Genomic DNA, 23872 nt, shown 5'->3' with positions numbered 1-23872 from the left:
TCTGGGAAACATAGTTTGCAGAGTCATAGCTCAAGTATCACACAGTTGGAGTAAGAGAGGGTCAGATTCTTTTCCTGTCTTCAGAAAGGGAGCTACAGATTCCTACTGATTACATGATCTATCTCAGGACAACAGTCATAAAATTCATCTCATAAGAGGAGGAGTCATGTACAGAAAATGATATAGGTTTGCTCTAAAAATCTTGGTTCTTTTCAGGCTTGTCAGAATCTCTATACAGTATCTTTATTTGCCACTCCCAAGTACAGTAAATCTTCTGAGTCGTAGGGCCCAAGTGGCAGAGCATCTTGTACAGGGGCCTAGATCTTCTATAGAATCTTCCCTTTCTCTGAACCTCATTTCAGTTTGACAGCCTTATGGGTTATGTGGCATGTGGATTGGAGCAGCATACTCTACTATGTTACTTGATTCTAAAATCAAATGAGTACTGTAGATACTGGTTGACTCTGTTGTAGCAATAATCAGCACAAGGTGCAACAATTGGTCTTTTACTTGACTTCTAGGTATGCTTCAGACCAGTAGACCCAACTTTATGGGCTTATTTTACATCTTATGCCATATGCTTGTCTTACAACAATACTTGCTGCTTTTTGCTTATCTGTTCCAATTAACAAAATGTCTTCAATATAATGGACCAAATTTTCAGAGAGATGTCAATATGATTAAGATCTCCGAAGACTAAATTAGTTCAGAGAGAATGAGAATTGAGATAGCCCTGAGATGAGACAATGCAGGTGTATTTATTATTTTTTAAAATCTTTTTTTTTAACATTTATTCATTTTTGAGAGACAGAGAGAGACAGAGTGAGCAGGGGAGTGGCAGAGAGAGAGGGAGACACAATCCGAAGCAGGCTCCAGGCTCTGAGCTGTTTGCACGAAGCCTGATGCAGCGCTCAAACTCATGAACTGTGAGATCATAACCTGAGCTGAAATTGGATGCTCAACCAACTAAGCCACCCAGGCATCTCAATGCAGGTGTATTTAAAAAAATTTTTTTTAATTGAAGTATAGTTGACAGATAGTATTACATTAGTCTCAGGTGTACAACATAGGGATTCAACAAGTCTATACCTTAAGCTATGCTCACCACAGTGTGGCTACCATCAATTACCATGCAATGCTATTATAATACCATTGGCTGTATTCCCTCTGGTACGCCTCTAATCCCCATGACTTAACTTATTCCATAACTGGAAGCCCGAACCTCCCACTCCGTTTCATCCATTTTGCCTGTGTCCCCACCCCCACCTCTCTGGCAGCCATCAGTTTGTTCTCTGTTTTCATGGGTCTGTTTCAGTGAAATTGTATTTTTGCCCATTTTGGAAGAATGAACTGTGTCTAATCATGCTTTAAAATTAGTATGGGAAAAAAATTGTCAAATCAATAGCTGTGTACCGGGTCCCAGGATTTGTTTTGGTTTGCTGCAGTAAGAAATCCCACTAGTATCTTACAGCTGCAACTGGAGTCACCACCTGATCAGGTTTTATTCTCCAAGATCTGTTCACCATCTGCACAGACAAAATAGCAAGTTAAGTGTGGATGTAATAAAAATAACCACTCTCCATTTTTCAAGTCTTTTATGGTGGCACTAATAAATTAATCAGCTTACTCAGGTATGGGGTGTTGTGTTTAGTTCTCACACCTGATGGAGAGAGGAAGTTCCAGGAACTTCCATTTCACTTTTTCTATCATAAATAACTCTCTTTCCAATATGTATGATTATGGTGATTTTAGCCAGTTGATGAGTATGTATATTTCAATGATATATTCAGGAACAGAAAAAAGCTATATTATGCTAGGAATATCTGGCATCTTGACTTAATTAGGCCATGATTAATTTTTAATTATCGTCATCAGCTAACCAAGAAAATTGTTAAAGCCATTTCTCAGCTATTTGAGCTAACACATTAAAATCCAGAATCTCTGGTAAGTGGATCCATATCAATAAATTGAACCCATTCCAATTTTTTAAAAATAACTTTATTGAGTTATAATTTACAAAAAAAATTCACTTGTTTTAACCTACAGATAAATGACCTTTGACAAAAAATCTATGGGTGTGCAACTGGCCTAGTCAGGAGATTTCCCTTGTTCCCTTTGTTGTTAATCTCCCCAACTCCCTGCCCTAGGCAGCTACTACAATTACTATTACTACAGGTGAGATTTCCTGTTCTAGGATTTGATTTAAATGGGATTATATAGTATGGTGGTGGTTTTGGTTTTGGCTTTATTGTTGTTGGTTTGTTTTTTTTTTTTGTTTGTTTGTTTGTTTGTTTTTTTTGTTTTGTTTTTTTTTGTTTTTTTTGGTTAGGCTTCTCTTACAGCATAATTTTATGTTTTTAATTTGTTCCTTCTTATGGTTGAGTAGTATTCCACTGCATGATACCACTCAACCATAAGAAGGAACAAATTAAAAACATAAAATTATCCTAAGTGACGGAAGCCTAACCAAACCAAAACAAAGCAAAACAAAAAAACAAAAACAAAAACAACAGCAAAACAACCAGAGCTAGTGTAGCCGTTCACTAGTTGGTGGACATTCAGGTTATTTCCAGCTTTTGGATTTTCTAAATAATGTTGTAAACATTCATTTATAAGTATTCCGAGACATATGCTTTTATTTCTTTTGAGTAAATACCTAGATGTGGAACTGCTAGGTTATGTTCATGCTATCTTCATTGCATGTTTAAAAATATAAGACACTAAATTTAATCCAGTGTTCTATTCTATTCACCTTAGTCTAAAACATTTAGAATGCATATTCAAACATATTCTTTGGGTTTTCACCCAAATATACTAGCAAAATCTTGCAAGTCGTTTGGAATATATGCAACCTTCTCCTGGATCAGACTTTTTCTGACGTTTGCTGGAACCCACTCTAATTGTAAGTATAAATAGTAAGAGATTATAATAATTAATAAGAGAATGGATATCTTCTTAGAAGGCAACTTCCCAATGTGAGGGAATTTATTGTGGAGTATTTAACAACCAAAAACCGGTCTCCTCAGATTCAGGAGGTGCTGGTAAGAGAGACTTAGGGAGACTAAGCTCATTCCATGCCCATAGCTGGGCCACTATGACGCCCTTCAGTAGGTAATCAACCCTGTAGACTCTCTCATGACAAATTCTACTACATAACTTGAATTGTTTCTTTTATGATTTTCATTTTATTTTTAAAGTTTATTTACATAACTCAACATTAGACAATAAAAAAAAGTCAGTGAATTCCTTTTAATGCTTGTGTCAAGTGGTGTCCCAGGGGATAAAGCAGTGAATAGATCAGTCCCTGACCCTCCCTAAAGAATTTATAATCTAGTGAGGAAGTTAGTCATAAAACACATGAACATCCAAATAAATGCACAGATATGAATCATGGTAAGTCCCATAAAGGAAAATTAAAACATATCAGGAGAGATTATTACTGGGGGAATTTACATTGAAGAGTAAATTGGGGCAGAGCCAGTTCTTTTGAAGAAGTGGTGATTAATCCTGAGTGGTAAATTAAGGTTAGATGAAGAGTGGAGAGGAACATCCAGGCAAGATAAATGGCAAGTGAGAAGGTGCTGAGGCAGAAGAGATCTTGTCTTTTCAAAGGAACTGAGAGAAGTCCCGTTTTGCTAGAATAAAGGAAAAAAGTAAAGGGAAGAGGTAGGCAGGGGGTCAAATCTTGCATGGCTCATAGGCTTTGTTAAAGCATTTGGATTTTATCCCAAGTGCAGTGAAGAGTTATTAAAGGGTTTGATGCAAAGGAATTATTTTATTTTTATTTTTTATTAAAAATTTTTTTTAAGTTTATTTATTTATTTTGAGAGAGACAAGACAGTGTGAACAGGGAAGGGGCAGAGATAAATGGAAAGAGAGAGAATCCCAAGCAGTCTCCACACCATCAGTGCAGAGCCTGACATGGGACTCAAACCCATGAAACTTTGAGATCATGACCTGAGCTGAAACTGAGAGACAGTGGCTTAACCGACTGAGCAAACCAGGTGCCCCCAGAGGAATAATTTTAAATTCAATACTTTAAAATATCATCTGACTGTGGTGTAGAAAAAGGACTGAAGAGAGCCCAGGAGGGAAGTGGATAATGTGGTAAGTAGTTCAGGGTAAGTTAGAGAGTGACAGAGATGGGATGGAGATGGGTGGATTTGAGTTACACCTTGGAGGTAGAATTCATTGGAATTGATAATCGATTGGATGGGGGAGTGATGGAAGGGCAGTTTTGAGTATCACTCTGGGTTTCTGGTGTGAAAAGTTAGAAGGATGGGGATACCAGTTACTGCCATGGAGAGGGCTGGAAAGAAAGCAGTTCTGAAAGGAAAGTCAAAATTTAGTTTATGAGTTTTTTTCCAGAACAGATGTATAGGTTGGAAATGGAAATTTGTGAGTGGATGAAAATCACCTAGGTCACAAAGAAAAGCACAGAGGGAATAGATGACCAAGGACTGAGTATATGAACCATCAAATGCTGCTATAGATACATCAACAATAGACCCCATCTAGTTTGCGCCTATCAACTCAACTCTCAAAGATGACCTAGTCTTCTACTTCCCCAAGGAATGATCTTATATCACATCTTCTCAGTCTTCACCCTAATCCATTTGGACTCAAAAGACTCTCAATGTTTTCCCCCCAAATCTCTCTCCACTCTTTTTTTTAAATTTTTTAACTTTTTTCTTTTATTATTTATTTTTGAGAGACAGAGAGACAGAGCATGAGTGGGAGAGGGACAGAGAGAGAGGGAAACACAAAATCCAAAGCAGGCTCCAGCTCCAAGCTGTCAGTACAGAGCCTGATGTGGGGCTCGAAACCACGAAACCGTGAGATCATGACCTGAGCCAAAGTTGGACGCTTAACTGACTGAGCCACCCAGGTGCCCCAATCTCTCTCCCTTCTTCATTCATGGAATGAATCCCTCCTGTTCCTTTTACCTTTGACTACTTTCTTTTGCCATTTGATCCTGAAAAGTTGATTTCCTGCCGAGTTGCATCCTGTAACTTCTTATTTCTTACTTTTTGTACATTTATGCCCAGCCTTCATAAGCATGTAAACATGATACAGGTTATTAAAATAAAATTTCTCCTGTCTCATTTTTTACTGAGGTTACAGATTTCAAGAGAAAAACAAGCTGCCAAATATTTAAATAATTCAAATGAAGTGCTAGACTGCCTATTCTGGATATATTAAAAAATACGAATTTTTTTCCTGTTTTTAGTGATCACATTTTTTCCAGCCTCCAAGAGAGTAAAGTTTGAGACATTCAAAGAGAATTTTCTGAAAGATGGTTGAAGAATCACCATTGTGGTGCTAAGAAGTGGTATTTTCTCTTCTTTATACCTCAAACCGAATGAGGTGTCTTGCCATGTGCCCAATAGACTGGAATCTTACAATACAATATATTTAAAAACAATAGATAGAATATTTTTTACAGTAATATAACATTAAAAGTAGGAAAGTATTGTAAATGCAGGAAGTTGCTATGTCAGGGAGTGAGTGAAATGGTTTTGCTGTGTCATAAATAACCTTTTTGTTTACAGGTTAGAGGCTAAAATAGCTTGCCCCTCCCCCCCCACGCTTTTTTTTAGAGCAAGGCCTTTTCTCTGGTGATATGTGAAATCGTTGGTATAATTCAATAGATTGGTATCTAAAATTGACTGACACACGTGCCATTTTCAGTAACTCATAGGTTACAGATGTGCTCTTGACTCTTATTTAGTATGTGAAATAACATTAAAGTTAAGGGATGGTTTTTGTATTTTCCTATTTGTCACTCCCTTTGAATGAAGATTTGTAGCTTCATTTCACCACTGTAAATGGCACTATTAACATTTCCTCTCTGGAAATAGTTTTTTGTTTTTTTTTAATGTTTGTGTGTGTGTGTGTTTGTTTGTTTATTAGTTTATTTAAGATAACTCTGCTGTCAGCACAGAGCCTGATGTGGGGCTTGATCTCACAAACCGCAAGATCATGACCTGAGCTGAAATCAGGAGCTGGACACTTAACTGACTGAGCCACCCAGGTGCCCCTCTCTGGAAATACTTTCTACAACAATTAAGATTTTTAGAAAAGTATAGTTGTTTAAACACAGAGACATCTGTGGTAAGCCCCAAAGTCTCCTTTCCTCTAAGAATCTATGAACATTTTTTTGAGGTGCCACATTTTCAAAATAGTGACATATAGTTTCTTTTCTTTTTTTTTGTGACTTGGAAATCATTTTAGTGTTTTATATCACACAGTATTTTAGATTGATTGATATGGGATCACATTAACCTACAATCACATAGTGATTATAGTGAAGGTAACATTTGTTGTTTAGGGATCAAACTTAATGTTCAGGAAAGCATTAGAAGCCAAGGTTTGTCTTGAACACTACTCAATTAGAAAAATTAAATGTGCAACGAAATCGATGGAACTAGAGTATTATGGCAAGTGAAATAAGTCAGTCAGAGAAAAACAAAGGTCATATGATTTCACTCATATGTAGAATTTAAGCAAAAAAAAGATTAACATAAAGGAAGACAAGGAAAAATATATAGAAACAGAGGGAGACAAACCTTAGAGACTCTTAACTACAGAGAACAAACTGAAGGTTGCTGGGTGGGTTGTTGAATGGGGGGGGCGTGAGCTAAACGGGTGATGGGAATTAAGGAGGGCACTTGTCACGGTTAGCACTAGGTGTTATATGTAAGTGATGAATTACTAGATTCTACTGAAACCATTAATACACTATATGTTAACTAACTTGGATTTAAAATAAAAAAAAAAAAAAGCAAAAGGAACACCATATAACACTTCCTATAAGACTAAAAACAAAAAAGAAAAATTAACTGCCAACTTTTAATAATCAGGTGATTTCACAGACCATTAAATTTTTTCTCTTTCTTAATGTAGCAGATCCTACAACACTGAGTCTGCTTTATCATATATAGGCAAGTTGGTAGAAGCGGCTTGTTTTGTTCAAAGTCTGCTCTCTTTGGGTTGCTATAGTCCTCACATGATGCAGCCTCTTCTTTAGCATCTGCCTAGAACCTGTAGGCATTTGATATTTTGGTGCCTATAATGCCTAACCCTGAATATGACATATATGTGTCTTAAACAAAAGACCTAGTGGTAGTAGGAATTTTTTAGAGCCATTTTTCCCCTTAGCAATTTGCATATCTGTTTGCTTCTAATGGAAAGTTCATTTAGACTTTAATTGAAAGTTTAGTGTCCATTTTTCTTTTAATGTAATTCATTTATGGATTCAAAGTGTTTAGTTCTGAAAAATAATATATGAAATTCCAGAGATGGTTAATTTTTCTCAGTTAAAGTATTTTAATTATAATGAGTGAGAAAGGCATGCATTTTTAATTAGTGCAAAACGAATGCAAAGAAAAATGGCAAGAACCATGGAGGGCATATATTCAAGATACATGCTATTTGCAATGATACCTGTTTGGGGTTGATCTTACAATTCTAAGTCTTTTGAAGAATATTATTTGGATAAACCTGATTCTTATTCAAAATATTTGTATATATAATTTAAATGTTATGAATATATATTGGATTTGTAATGTCATAGCTGGATTGAATTGTGTTAGCATGTATTATATGCATAGTAATTGTTTCAAATATTTAAATCTGAAATTGGATAGATTGATTTTTATAATCTTACTGAAAATGCAGATGGTTTTCTACTCATATTCAAGCCTCAGTGAATTTTTCCCTGATTTAAAAAAAATACCATTTTGTTCCTTTAATATTTATGATGCTTAAACTACTCCTTTCCTTTCTGGAAGCAGTGATGATTTGTTTAAGCATGATATCTATGCCAGTTTTTAAACAAGTACACTATATCATAAAATTATTTTTAAGCATATGCATTTTCTGGGAGCGGAAATCAAATCTCTCTAAATCATACAAATTGATTCATTGAATAGTGTCAGACAGAAAGCATTAAATCATGTTTGGTTTCTTTCTCTCAGAGTATAATGTGAGGATGTTTCCTTTAGATAGAGTGAGTGAAGAGGAGACAGAGCTGTGCCCTGCAGTCCAAAGGAGAAAATTCCACTGAATAGCCTGTTGTTTGGTCATATCTTCTTTTATAGTAAACTCTCACCTCATCTCTTACCCCTAACTTTTTAGCGTAAAGGCTGAAAACAACTAAATTTATTTAGTAATGTTATAGTGAATTTCAGCCACTGTATATATATTAGAATACTCAATACCTAATAACCTTTGGAAGAGACTGCAGAGTAACTGGATGTTGCCTCACGAAAAATGAGAGAAATTTAATTTTTGTCTTTGGCATTCTCTTCTTCCTTATCTCTTTCTTTATTCCAGATCCATTTTCTGTTCTTGGAAATTTTTCTCCTTGCTTTTATGTGTAAACATTTTAGGTTCTGGAGCTAGGCTCTGCATTGACTACTTACTGACTATAAGATAAAGTCAGCACTATGATTAACTGCTATAGAAAGTCACTGGGAGGTGTAGATTCAGAAAACTCCCTGAATTCGGTGATTACTTACACAGAACCAGAGTGTCAGTGTTGTAAGGAAAATTATGATAACCTAATACAAAGACTAGAGAATTTCAAAGGATTTGGTCTATCCCCACTCCCTTTCATCCCTCATTTGTACTCCAAAGCTTTTATTTCTCACTGAATTAATTTTATTTAAATTAAATTATGTGCTTCTATATTGAGGAGGTTTTTGGGAGTGACAGTGGGGTTTGTGGGGGCCGATGGCCAAGAAAGAGTTCTTGAAGATGTCTTTGGTGAAAAAGGTGATTTTATTGAAGCACTAGGACACGACCTGTGGGCTGGAAGAGCTGCCATGGGACCCTGTGGAGAGACTGGTTTTATATTATAGAGTTGGGGGAGGTAAAGTCCAGGGAAAGTTTCCAGTGAGCTTTTTATATGCTGAAGACTTACAGGATATTGGAGGCCTAGCTATTGTCAAGCTAAGGTTGTTTTTCCCTCTAGCAAAGCATTAACATTAAGACAGTAAGGAGTTCCTGGAGAAACATTTTACTCTGCCAGCCTCAAGTATTTGTCAGTGGGCTGTAGGTTATAAGGAAATTTAGTTCTATCTGCCATTTCCTTCTGCCTTTGTTTCCCATATCACTATGGAGGGAAGATGGAGACTTATGTCCTGCAGAACTATGATCTCTATCAGTTAACCATTTATTTTCCCCCTTTCCTTTGTTCTTGGGCAGCCAGGAGTGCCTGAGGAATATCGTACATATCCCATCTGGGGGTGGAGGGGGGTTGTTTGTGGCCTGTCAGCTCGCCTTATGTTCCCTCATCACATATTATGGACTCTAAGCTTTCTTAGAACAGGAACCATGTTTGAATAGGCAACATAGTATAGTAGTCAAGAGCCTGTCCAGAGACAGACTGCTTGGGTTTGTATCCTAGTCTACACTACCTCACTTGGTGACATTAGACAAATTACTTAATCACTCTGTCTCTCAATCTCAAAGTGTGGTTGTGAAAACTATATGAATTAGTATGTGTAGGATTCTTATAGGAGTTCCTAGCTAATAGTAAATGTGTGAATATTTACAATAGTATCATTAGTCTTTGTCACCTCTGAGTCCAGCATGGTCCCTAGCATTGAGTAGGTGCTATAAAAAGATTATTGAAATAAATGGAAGAATTGAACCCAGATCTCCTGTGTGAGAAGCAAGAATTGTACCACCAAGTCAAGAGACTACAAAAGTGAGAGCCTTCCATTTCTCTTGTTTCCATTTCTGGCTCTGATAGGGAAAAATCTGTTATAAAATGGCTGACAGGACTGATAAGGGAATTTCAGTCCCTTCCCCAATACTCCCCTTCCAGGTTTTCCTTCCTATCCCGCTTGCTGCACTCAGATTATAAATGGTCCCTACTGGTGATGCTCTGGGCTCAGACCTCTGGAGAATGATCTCCTCTGAGCCCACTGGTGTAAAATAAACCTCCTGCCTTCCGAAATCTCTGAGTGCCATTTGGTTCTTCTGCCGGGTGATCCAGGCCAGTTTCTGTAACAGCTCCTCAGTCTTGTTTTTGTCTTATAGTCACTTTTCAAAGCCAGGCCTTGGCGCCTCACAAAATTTCATTGTATAACGTCTTCCCTGGAAATGTTATCCTTCCCATGACATTCCCTGAAGCAGATGATACTGAAATTGGAACCAATTGTTTTGGGCTGAAATATTTGCTTTCATATCAGTTTCAAAAGCTAAAATAGAGGTGATGAAAGGTACTAGCTAATTTCTAATTGTAAAACTTCTTTGAATTTTTAGATCTTCTGATATGCAGACCCATATTCTCTACAGCCTATTGAGAATTTTATATACCATATCTAAATGGAATCCATCGTTTCACCACTCAGATGAACGTCTTTGCTGTTTCCTCTTTCCTTCTATTATTGCTTTACTTCAGCCCATATTATCCTCATGTGGACACTTGTAATGGCCTCCTAACTGATTTACCTGCCACATTTCTTTCCCTAGGTCTTTGTCTTCCACAGCAGGCATTGTCAGATGTTCACTGCCAGAATTACTCTCGAAACAGAAATGATCATGTCAAAATTTTAATCAGTTCCCAATGCTCAAAAGTATAAACTTTCAATCCTATTCTTTCCTTATATATTGTACTATATACCATTTATTTACTCATTTAATCAGAAAATGTATATTAATATCTAGAATATATCATAAATTGCACTAAGGATAAAAAATAAGTGAATGGGATGGGGTGTCTGGATGGCTCAGTCGGTTAAGCGTTGAACTCTTGACTTTGGCTCAGGTCATGGTCTCACATATGTGAGATCAAGCCCTGCACCAGGCTCTGTGCTAACAGCACTGAGCCTGCTTGGGATTCTCTCTCTCCCTCTCCCTCTGCCCCTTCTCTGCTTGCACTCTATCTCTTTCTCAAAATAAATAAATAAACATTAAAAAAATAATGAATGAAAGGAAGACACGGTTCTATTCTTTAAAGAGCACACAATCCAGTGAAGGACCCCAGTAATCCCCTGAGTACAGTACTGTGATGAGCCCTGTGCAAGAGTGAGCTAAGAGTGCATCAGAGGCATCTGCAGGGACACAGAGAATCAGACATAAGCCGAAGGATGTCTGGATTGCACAAGCAGTGGTTAACTTGAATGTAGGCATGTTCTAGGTAAATAACTTAAAGGGTATGAAAAAGCATACCAAGAAGCATGGAATACTTAGGGGCACAGATCTGCTTGGGTACTGATTCTTGCCATCTCACGTTCGGAAAAGAGTAGACATATGGTTGGATTAAAATTTTGATTTCAAAGTGCAGGCAAAATAGAAAACTTAGTGTGAGATTCTTTGAGAGAGAGGGCCTGAAGTGATGCCTTGATGTTTGTGCCAGTGAGGAAGTGAAACTGAAGGGAATGGCTCAGTGAACTGGAATGAAGAACATGGTCAAGAGGTTGGAAATGTCCTTACCCTTTTCTGTGTATAACCTCGATTCTCTCCATGTCCCATGCTCCAGCCATCTATTTCCCAAATGTAACACCTGACTTTTCTGAAGTTTTGGTCGAGATGTTCCCTTTCCTGGAAAATGTTCTCCTTTGGAAACTTTGTTAAAAGTCAAGCCCTATCCCAGCTGAAAAAAATTCCACCTACTCAAATAAACCTTTGGCTTTGTCATTATTTACTTTTTCCCTTCCTTCACATGATGTGTGCATTTTTTACTCATTTTTATCCAATTCCGTCATCTTAAAGGCTTATTTACTCACGTAGTTTTTTCTCCCATTACAAATTGGGTTCATGATGGGTAGAAATTCGTTTTTGTGGCTCATTTTTCTTTGTTTTTGCCATTCCTGATTCTATTCCACATAGCGTGGTAAAGAGAACAATTATGGTCTTTGCCTCATAGAACTTATATTCTAGTGGAGAAAAGAGACAATAACTGAGTAAACAAATAAGTAAATAAGATAACTTTCTATTGTGATAACTGTATGCTAGGAGGGAGAGAGGGGGGCACTTTTAATTAGGCTGGTCTGGCAAGGTGTCTCTGAGGAGAAATAACTAAACTGAGAAGGAGCCTTAGAAAGAGCCCAGAGCAGGAACAAGAATGGGGGAGCTAAGGTCCAAACTGAAAAAGAATGTGGCAGGTTGCATCTTCCAGCTGGGTGTGGGCAGAACACTGCCCCAGAAAGAATTTACTTGGTTAAGGATTCCAGCATAGTGACAGTGAGTCAAGATAACACTGGACAGGAACTTTGGTGACCTCAGACACATTGCTTTTCACTTTTTAGCTTAAATATTCTTCCCTACTATGAAACAGTTAGTCTTTATGTCTAACAGTAAGGCCCTTTGGTATCTGATTCCTCTTTGTTTTGGTAGGTAGAGTAAACTTAGGATTTCTGAGAAGGGTGTGGGCTGGACGGGAGATCAGATTTTTCTCATTTCCTGTTCATAGTAACTTTGAATCCTTGATGTTTGAACATGTTGGCACCTGTGTGTCTACAGAGTACAGCTAGGGACAGAGGGAAGGGGAAGCCACAAGTACTTTCCTTTGTGTCAAATAAAGCTTCCTTTTGGCCCATAGAGAAGAGTCTGGCTGCCATGAAAAGGTACAGATTTATTGAGAAAAACGGAGAAACTTCACTTCAAAGAATTTGAGGGTAAAGAAGAAAGAGAATGAATGATCTTCACCTCCATGTTACTGTAGACACGTTGCTGTCTGAGATGATCAACTGGGAGGAGAAAATAAGGAGTTACTTGTTTAAATTTTCAAGTCTCCCATATTATTTTTTTCCCTGACAGAGCAGACAGGGCATTCCTCATAAATACAATTACCATTGCATTGGCAAAATGCTACCATAGCCTTACCTCTAATGAAAAAAGCCTGATAGATAGATAAATAGTCCCAGGACAGATAATAACATATTTAGTTGCTTCTCACAGGTTTCCAGAGAATTAGATCTGGAATGGTGCACTTGCTCAAGAGGATAAAGATGAGTGATTGCAATGGTGTGTGTTTTTGAAGTCAGTGTTGGATATTTTTTACCTTAACTTCTTAAATTCAAATTGCAAGGTGCCAAAAAGGCTAAGTTCTGATTAAAGATTAATATAAATTCTACCATAGACTGAATTTGGACTTTTTTTTTTTTCAGAAAATGGTTAGTTTCCTCAGCTAGTATTTTAACTGTTGTTTGTACTAAAGATGAATAAATGATGATATATATTGTGTGAAAATGATTTATGAGATGTGAATGCAAATTGACTTTATTTTCAGACATAAAGAAAAACACTTTGTGTTTGGAGTAAGATGATAAATTGGAATTTTTATACTGTTCTATTTATCAGAATGTTCCTTTGATGATTAAAAAGATGAGCTATAAAATGATTTTATTTAAAATAGCTTTAATTTTCATAATGAGCCTAATACTCGAGATTATAAATTATCATAGTAATTATAGATCTTTTATTTGTGCATCATTTTCATGCAAACTGGTTAGCTACGGGATAACAAGAGGGTGCCTTGAATATAATTCAGTGTTAAGGAAGGTATGTTTCAGGAGAAATTTTTTTCATTCATTTGTGCATTATTCTTGTGAGAAGTCAGATATTGAAACATTTTTATCATTTTTGTTCAACAAATAAAATTTTCCCCTCACCCTTTTATCTTAAGATAATAGAAATTCAAATATATTGCACTAAATTCTTTATATGGTTATTATTACATTTTTTGGAAAAGTGATTTACAAGGAGATTTAAAATTTCCACCACTTCAACCCTAATACGTTAGTTATCCAGCATGTTCATGTTGTTATCTGATTTTTTTTTTAAATTTTCTAATTTAAGCATTGAAATTGCTCAGATATTATAACCTTTTTGGCTTATGTCTCCAATGGGTAATTTTCAGAAAGAGATGTGAGTCAGAAATAAACAAGCAATGATGGTGTCAGTGTAGTTTTACAAAGACTTCCTAGACACACATGATGTGAGCTAAACAAGCAAACAAAATCTATAAAGAAAGAATGTCATTCCTCAAATACTGAACCCTGAACGCTTGACCACACTATAAAAAAACACATTAAAAAAATTTAAAAACAAACATAATACTTAAAATCAAAGAAAAAATAAAAACTTCTGAATAATACAAAGGTCTCTGTATTACTCAGGAAGTAGAATAACATTTATTTTCACTCTGAAATAGAAAGTTGACAGGCCACGAAATTAAATAAAATGTGTGGCTACCTTACTCTGAACAGTCAGAAATGAATGATTTTAATAAATTTGCCTACCCTCCAATAGTTTCCACTTCTGTGTCACCTTCCCTTATGACTCTTTAACACATATAGCCTCTGTCAAAAGTGGTATATCTAAGGCTTCAGAAAAGCAACTTGAGAAGATAGAATTATCCTTTCTGTATCTAGAATGAACTGGGTTCAGCAACAATGGTTGCATTATGACACCATTTAATTAGCTTGTTATGGAACTTGTAACCTAATATAAAAGTCAAACATGGCACTATTGCATCATGTACTGATTTTCAAAACTTTTTTCTAATGTTTATTATTTATATTTGAGAGACACAGAGAGAGAGAGCGCGCGTGTGCGAGAGAGCGCGAGAGCGTGAGCGAGAGAGCGAGCGAGCGAGAGAGAGAGAGAGAGAGAACGTTAGCAGGGAAGGTTTAGAGAGAGAGGGAGACACAGAATCTAAAGCAGGCTCCAGGTTCCGAGCTGTCAGTACAAAGCCCAATGTGGGGCTTGATTGAACTCACGAACTGTGAGATCATGACCTGAGCCAAAGTTGAACACTTAACTTACTGAGCCACCCAGACACCCCTCATCTTGTACCCATTTTTAATTGAGGCTAATATTGATGAGGGATGCCTCTATTTATTTTAAAAAATCTGTTTTAGGGTCACCTGGTGGCTCAGTTGGTCAACTGTCCAACTCTTGATTTCAGCTCAGGTTATGATTTCAATGTTTGTGAGATTGAACCCTCTGTCAGACTCTGTGCTAACAGCAAGGAGCCTACTTGGGATGCTCTCTTCCTGTGTCTCTGCCCCTCGTCTCTTTGTGTGCGTGCCTGTGCACGTGCTCTCTCTCTCAAAATAAACGTTGAAAGAAATCTGTTTAGGTTATATGACTTCCTAGATTGTTATATTAAATATTTAATGAGTTTGGAAATTTGGTTCTACTAAACCGAATTTATTAAATATATACTTTTCCATTTTAATAATACGGTTATTAGAGCTTTGTATAATTTGACTCTTTAAACATTGTTTCTCTTGGAGCTCTCATTCATATTTATGATGGCAAATAGGATCTCTGTCTCAACTTTTAGAACAGTATATTTGGCTAACTCTCAAATATCCTGTCACCTAAACTAAAATGTCTAAAATCTAATTTGTCATTTATTTTTCAAATTCACTTTAATAATTTTGTCACAAATTTTTAAGCCCTTGATCAGAAACCTATACACATCTTAAATTTTTCTTTGTACTTCCTATGTATGACCATAACTATACTTAATTAGCAATAAAGCTGTATTATTCTGTCCCTTGTTATGTATTTTGCATCTTCCTTTCTTTTTCATTACTGTCTTCGAAGCTCTTACTACCTACACCTACCACAGCCTGGTTCCCATGGCTTCACTTTCTCTCCTTTCCAAACCTCTGGATATTTTGTTGCCTAATTAAACTCCTCCAAGCACCACAATTAATTGATTTTCTGTTCTTTCTTTTACCCTTTAGTGAACAATCATGGGGCTCCCTCAATAAACTGTTTAGGTAAACTCACTGCTTCCCCCATGCAAAGAAAAATAAATTTAGACTGAACCACATTCCTAATATCATCTTCCAAAATTATCTCAGGAGTTTCTGCATTTCATTCCTACAAGAGGATGTTCGTACTTAGCCTGGTATTCAAATCTGCCTGCTGTTTCATTTTTTTTCTAGCTTTACTAAGATATAATTTGGTTTCATCATTAAACATAGAGACTTGCACATAGAAGACATTCAATGAATATTTATTAATTCTGTTTGGCATGTGGAAGTTAATATGTGTCAATTTGGGATTCCATTTTTATTAGGTTGACACAGAAATTTCAAATCTCTGTGTTTGAGGATTTATTATGGATAGACCAATGTACTTCTTTCCTCAGCCCTGGGGCAGCCTACAGTGATTGCAATTGTGGAGTCAATTATCTCATTGGGTTACCTCCCTCTGCTGTATAAATAGCATCATTTTCTCTGTGTGCCATGATGTGACAAAAATTGAGCAGCACTGGGTAGCAATGTTCTGATGTATTCAGTTTATAATAATTCAACTGTTAATTAATATTGTCTTCTGATTTTATTATTGAGGTAAAGCAGAATAGAATTGGTTTAATAAAGGTTGTCTTCTTGCTGTGAAATGTGCCAATTTTGATTCTTTTGCACTGACCCCTGGAGGCATAATTTTGGCTACTTGTCCCCTTGGTGATTGTTGCTGCCACTAGATTAGCATTTTCTCACTTTTCTGACAAAATATTTTGCATGATTTCATGCTTAGTGAGAGGATCTTGTGGAAAACGTACTCATGGATTTTATAAATGAAATAATATCAGAAACAATTTTATATATTTTCAAAAAAATATATTTTATATTTTTGTGAATTTTAGTAGTTCCATGTGCTCATACATCTGAGACTTTTTTCTTTTGAGGGCATCTAAGAAGAAAGTGTACTTCTTGAGTATTGAAAGAATATGTTGATCTGTTTATACAGTATCATGTTTTCAATATTTTGTTGGTTTAAATCCATTTGTCTACAAATTATTATTTCTAAGAGACACTGACAGCATACAAAAAGAGCTGTCAGAATTCATTCTTCCAGTGAAGCCCTAGAAACTATTATTGGTTGATAAAAGAGACTGTGATATGAGGGAAAAGTTTCATTGATTTTTACAGGCTCAGTTTTCCTTGACCTGATTGCTACAGTTTTCGAAAGCATGTATTGAAATGTATTCATTTTAGAAATCCATGTACAATTTGTTACAAAAAAAACAAACACCAGGTATTTTAATCCTGTTCTTAGGTATATATAACTTGATATGTTTTAGGCTAGAATATAGTTTCCATACGATTTGAAGAAGATTTAAAATCTTCACTATTTGAGGAACTCAGAGTCTACAAATATTTCTTAATATAATGTTTTAAATTTTAGCTAAATAAACCTTAGTATAAAATGAAATAGTCACTTTAAGATGAAACAGAGTTTAATAAAACTATATTTTTTAAAGGACAAAGTTGTGTGAGATATATATATATATATATACATAAATGAATCCAAAGGAAAAGTTTTTTTCCTCCTCTTATGTTCATATATATATTCTTTATTCTTTGTCAATTTTAAACTTATATTGAGTGGTCTTTGTAAGGATCTTGGCCCAGATGGATGCATATATTAGTCATATGAATGAAACACTTTGCACACATTTTTCATGAAAATGAGCTGTAGGTGTCGTGTAAACCATTGTTCTCTGTTAAAATATGGTTAATAAGTCAGATGGCTCCTTGATAGGCAGGATGAACATTTGCATCTGAATCTCTCAAACTTCCAGGATTTATTTCTAAGTGAGTCCACATTTTATATGGGTACATATTTACAGCAGAGACCTTGGTTCAGTAACAAGACTTGTTCTTTTCTGTAAAATGCTTAGTGTCATAAAATCTCTATGTTATTTACAGAATTGTCCTTGCTTTTGATATTTTAATTTATATTAGTTTATCAAATGAAGGATAATATTTAAAATATATCCAATCATCATATGAAACATTTATCCATTTGTACATTTCTAATGCATGAAGTTCATACTCTTATGAAATTGTTTTAGATAATTTCTGAAACATCTCAGGTATCAAGTATAAGGTGTTTGTTCATTGCCCTCAAACTGCTTATAATAAAGACATTGAGATGAAGTTGAATTTGATGGAATGTTAGTGGTAAAATTCAGCTACAAAGAATGTTTAGAGAAAGAGTGTTTTGGAACACTGTTTTCCAGGTAGACAAAAATTAACAAAATATTTCACTTTTAGACTCTTGGATATTAAATATTCTAAAATATCACCACTTCTTGCTGTTAATAGGATATTATTCTTTCTATTATTTATTATTATTCTATTATTTATTATTCTCTTCTATTCTGTTATATATTTTGCATCTTCCTTTCTTTTTCATTACTGTCTTCGAAGCTCTTACTACCTACACCTACCACAGCCTGGTTCCCATGGCTTCACTTTCTCTCCTTTCCAAACCTCTGGATATTTTGTTGCCTAATTAAACTCCTCCAAGCACCACAATTAATTGATTTTCTGTTCTTTCTTTTACCCTTTAGTGAACAATCATGGGGCTCCCTCAATAAACTGTTTAGGTAAACTCACTGCTTCCCCCATGCAAAGAAAAACAAATTTAGACTGAACCACATTCCTAATATCATCTTCCAAAATTATCTTGGAAGTTTCTGCACTTTGCTCCTACAGGAGGACGTTCTTACTTAGCCTGGTATTCAAATCTGCCTGCACACATTTTAATCTCTTTGAAGCGATCTCTTTGAAGATTAAAAGTCCTCATTATGAGAATTTGCTCTTTGGATAATACACTCAGATTCTACTGAAATATTTTTTTCTGTTTGATTATATCTAAATTACCCCAAACTATTATAATTTTGTGTTCTTAAATTCATGTGTGTGTGTGCAAACTTGTCATTGATATCCACTTTGTAATGATGCCGTATCTTCCTACTTGCCTCCCTCCTATTTCCCTCTCTTGCATTTTGCTTCTTCTAATTTGTCTGGACTTGGGAATTTTTCTTTCCTCTCTCTCTTTCTTTCTTTTTTTCTCTTTCTCCTATCTCCCCTGCTCCCTTTATTTCTTTCATCCATTCACTTACTTGACAATTATTTATTGTTTGTCTCCCGTGAGCAAGGTAGTATACTTATTAGGATTATCTATAAAGCAGAAAAAATGAGTTTCAGACAAGATTCTAGAGAATTTTCCTATGAATATATGGGATTTGTGATTTCTCTTTAGTTTACTCATATATCTTTTATCCGTACCTAGTTTTGAGGTATGTTTCATTTGGGTGAGGTATTACAGTTATGTGATGAACTATTAGGAGTTAAGTGACAAAGGAGTTCAGTAAAAGGAGATCAATTAGGGTGGATTATAGTAATTGGAGAAAATCTCATGGAAGAAGCGAGAGTTGACTGACTCAACAGGAGCTAATAAAATTACAATGATACAGAAATATTCATGATGAAAACTTACCATATTGCAAATTTTTTTTATTTGTGGCACCAGTAAAATTCCAGACAAGATGGTAAATACTTGTGATTAAATAAATGGTTGTACAGATTGTGTGTCATAATTAAAATGTAACAACCACATGTGATGGTATAAATGATTTCACTTTATAACATTAAGCTGTTTACTGTGCAGTGATTCATCATGGAAGCCTTATTGTACCAGTTACATATGATTGGATTTTGCCCTTCTCAACTGCAATAGTCTAGGTTAGGGAATGCATATAACTAACTGGTGGCTCTGCAGAGTGCTGGTAAGGACTAGGACACAGTTTTCTCAAATGTTTATGGTCATGACTTACTTTCACAAACATGCACAAAAACAAACATAGACCCCACATATATAAAAGAAACAGAAGTTTCACAAGCTTCCTATTTGCAATATGCTCTGATATTCCTGCTCCATTCAATTTTGCTTTTAAATAGATGGATAAGATCCACTAAACTGACTTCATGACTTATTAATGTGTTGCAGTCTTCAGTTTGAGAAAAGCTAGTCTTGGAGTTTCGGTATGAGGCAAGGGAAGAAGGCATGATAAGCACTAAATTCAGTCAAGTGCAGTGAACATTTGCTGTTTGTAGTTGCCCAACAGCTATTTGTATTTTTAATTGTGTCCTTATTTTCTTTTGGTGATTACCCCTCTTCTAATGTGGCTGTTCATGGTGGGCAGTTACTTCTAGGTGCCAGACTCTCATCCTGGTAGCCAAAGAGCAAACAGATGACCTAAGGTTGGCCCATAGGACTCTGTCTCTCTAGGCTCTTTAAGTCTTGAGAGAGTGTTTAAGGAAATGGTCAGAAATGACTGATCTCAACAGCAATGTCTGCATCATCCTGGACCAGGGTGTTTTAGTATCCTCTGTTTTCCTGTTTCTTGTGGCTCCCTGGGTTCTGACCAGTCATATCTGGTCTTCAAGACTTAGCCCCCAGTGAGTATCCTATTGATCAATGAAGTGACCCTATCCATGAAATGCTTGTAGTAACATAGTTTTTGTTTCAGTGTAATAACATATATTTTGCTTAATTTAGCTAGAATTAAGTTCTGTTGCTGGTAAACAGGAACTTTAATTGATTCATTAATTAAAAAGAAGAGCTATTAATTATCTTGGTATCTCCAACCACTAGACTGTCTTTTTGATGCATATGTTATGGAGAAATAAGGGTGTTCAAGAAGAATTTGGAAACCAAACATTTGATATGACTGTGCTGCTTGACAGATGGCACCGATATATAGCACTGCTTCAGAATGCACCATGTTTTGACAGTAATCTAAATCTAAATGCCAAATGGTGAGGAAGCCAGTTGAAATTGGCTCAGTTATTCAAAGGATAAAGGGCCAAGAGATATTTGTTTCACTTATATAAACACTCCTTTCCTTATTAAATCATTGTTTCAATTAATTCAGCTGTTTTTATTTTGTCTTGTTGAGGGGAGTTGGACCAGCTTTTTATATGTGGATAAATTTTGTACTTATGGGAAATCTGTACTCAGAAGCTGACAATTTGATCATAACAAACATTAAAATGAATTGATGCTTTTAGGTGAATGCTATTTAATAATCCCAGGGTTGTACTCCTATTACTACTATGATTGCTGTAATTATTGCCAATATATTTTAACCTCTGATTTCATATGGTGGGGATATTTTCAATGAAATATTTTAAAAACAGGTAATAATCTTTGCAAACAAAAGTGCATAAAATACTAGTGGTTGTTGTCAATAAATATCTGAGACATGTTATTAATAGATAATTTAGAAGGGAAATAAGAACAAGATAAATAGGAGAGCAAAAAATCACTTGAATGTCTACCTAGACACAATCATCATCAAAATGTGATAAACACTATTCAGATATCTTTCTTTCTTTTTTTATTCAGATATCTTTCTATACAAATACTGAAAAGATAGCTAAAGGTGATCTTATATGAGTAGTATATAACACATGTTACTTCTTAATAAAAGTATTTTTACCTATGAGAATAATTTGATAGAATTATGAGTTGCCCAAGGTTTGTTTGTTTGTTTATTTATTTATTTATTTATGTTTTATTTTTTTATTTTTTTGCGGGAAGAGAGAGAGAGACAGAGGGAGGAGAGAGATAATTCAAAGTAGGCTCCGTGTTTTCAGTGCAGAGCCTGATGCAGGGCTCACTCTCACAAACCATGAGATCGTGTCCTCGGCAGAAATCAAGAGTCAGATGCTTAACCCACTGAGCCACCCAGTCACCTCAAGATATTTTTAAAAAGTGACAATTCCCAGTATTTTTGAGTATGCAACCCTCTAACGTAGTTTGCCATAATATACTTAAAAGCCCCCCAAATTCATACCTTTTTGGTAGAATCAAGGTAGCAAAAATTATTTGGTAACATAAAATGACCAGAGATGTGTCCAAATAGTTATTAGGAGGATATTTACTACTATGTATTCATAATAGTAAAAAGTGGGGAAAATTATATTACACATACTTAAGTTGTATTACAGTAAAATAAATTATCTTATTAATCATAGTACTATGCAGCCTTGTCAAACAATGTTGAGTAAGAATCACTAAACACAGGGGTGCCTAGGTGGCTTAGTTGGTTAAGCATCAAACCTTAGTTCAGGTCATGGTCTTGTGGTTTGTGACTTCGAGCCCCACACTGGCTTCACTGCTGTCAGTGAGGAGCCCAGTTCAGATCCTCTGTCTCCCTCTCTCTGCCCCTTCCCCACTCATGCTTTCTCTTTCTCTCTCTGTCTCTCAAAAATAAACATTAAAAAAAAAAGAATCACTAAAAACATGAAAAGTTATCATCCAATACCAAGTGACAAAACACAGGTTGCAAATATACACAGTTGACACTTGAACAGCATGGATTTGAAATATGCAGCCCAACTTATCAATAGACTTTTTTCAATAAATATTCTATACTGTATATAGCACCATAAATGTATTTTCTCTTCCTTATGATTTTCTTATTTTCTTTTCTCTATCTCACTTTTTTGCAAGAATACAGCATGTAATAAACATAACTTACAAAATATGTTTTAATCAACTGTGTATTTTATCGGTAAGTCTTCTGATTAATGGTAGGCTATTAGTAGTTAAGTTTTGGGGGAATCAGAAGCTGTATTTGGTTTTTGACTGTGCAGAGGTCAGTGCGCCCAACCCCCTCATTGTTCAAAAGTTAAATGGATGAAGGCCTTCAAAAGATACAAATTTCCAGTTTTAAAATAAATGTTATGGAGATATAATGTACAACATGGCAACTACAGTTAATGCATATTTGAAAATTGCTAACAGAATTGATCTTAAAAGTTCTCATTATAAGGAAAAAATACTTTTAAACTGCAATGGTAAATATTAACTAGACTTATTGTGGTGATCATTTCACAATATTTACGAGTATTGAATCATTATGTAGTACACCTGAAACTAATTGTTAGTGCCAATTATATCTCAATTCAAAAAATCCTGTGAAAGGAGACAGCTGAATTGGCTCTGCTACTCCAGTCATCACCCCCAGGAGATATCAGCAAAAGTTAAGGGCTTTAAGGATATTCATATGGTTTTGAGTTCTTGACCTAGCAAGGAGTGCTGTGGCTCTTCTCTCCTCATAGCCAAGAAACTAAGAAACCTCCTCACAAACTAAGAAATATGGGGTCAAAGAGAATACTTCACAGGTGCCTGGAAGAGGATAACATTGGTATCTCAATCTTAAACTAGATGTCTGTTCCTATGGCAGATTTGCAGATCTACTCTTACAATTATGTAAGCAGTGGTGGGCAAGCTGAGGACAGCTACAAGGAGATAGGGAGCAGCTGGTGAGGAGCTCATGTTTGCACTGTTTAGGGCACGAGGAGGTGGGGTTTCACATAAACCTACTGATGCAAAGGAAGCACATGTGCTTCATCAATAGTGATGACATTTGAGGCAGGATTGGAAGCCCTGAACAGAGTAGATGCTCCACTTCAGAAGGCTGTGCAGTGGGGAGGTATCATCAAAGAGATACACAATAGAATTCACCTGTGCTCTCCTTACTAAAACAGGAGTTTCAACATCCACCGTAGAGAGAATGTTCTGGCTGAGAGAGGAGTATAACTGCACAAGGTAGGTAACGATGTTTTTGGCGTTTTTCTCAGCTCTACATACTGCTTCAACAAAGAAAAAAAGCTAGAACTGGAAAAGGGAGGCAGGAAGGAGAGGTACAAGGAGTCTGAGTTAGGACAGGGGAGTGTATTCAGTGAAACTGAAGTCTTAAATTTGAGTAGAATCAGAACCTTACAGATACCGGCTCAGGTTATTTTAAGGGGTGGGAAAGGGAGATTCAAAAGGGTGGTTATTTAAGACAATAAAACCATTCCATAGTTGGATTTCACTGAATTAAGATTGTTCAACTTGCCTGTCAACACTTGTATGCCATGGAATGCTGCTATAGGCATTGTGTAGGCTATTGTTTTTATTTATCCTTTGGTATGACTGATAAATTCATGATTAGAAACCATAGGAGACTTTTTAATAGTTTTCAGTTAAATCTCAGAACAGATCACAGAGTACATAATTCTTATGACACCAGGAAGCATTTAACAAC

General features: G+C 35.8%; 1 long non-coding RNA gene across 1 annotated transcript in view; it reads left to right on the top strand.

Annotated features, from left to right (window-relative positions):
• Positions 1-23482, top strand: part of LOC128778281 (uncharacterized) — a 151264-nt gene extending 127782 nt beyond the window's left edge. Inside the window, exon 4 of the long non-coding RNA XR_008423791.1 lies at positions 23331-23482. This is a non-coding gene — a long non-coding RNA (uncharacterized LOC128778281). The remainder of the gene's footprint in view (positions 1-23330) is intronic.
• Positions 23483-23872: the final 390 nt, after the last annotated feature.

This window comes from Panthera pardus, unplaced genomic scaffold (assembly GCF_024362965.1).
Source record: "Panthera pardus isolate Hobbes unplaced genomic scaffold, ASM2436296v1 HiC_scaffold_2, whole genome shotgun sequence".
In the NCBI taxonomy this organism is placed as follows: domain Eukaryota; kingdom Metazoa; phylum Chordata; class Mammalia; order Carnivora; family Felidae; genus Panthera; species Panthera pardus.
The sequence above is the reverse complement of the archived record's forward strand: the minus strand, read 5'-3'. Positions and strand labels throughout refer to the sequence as shown.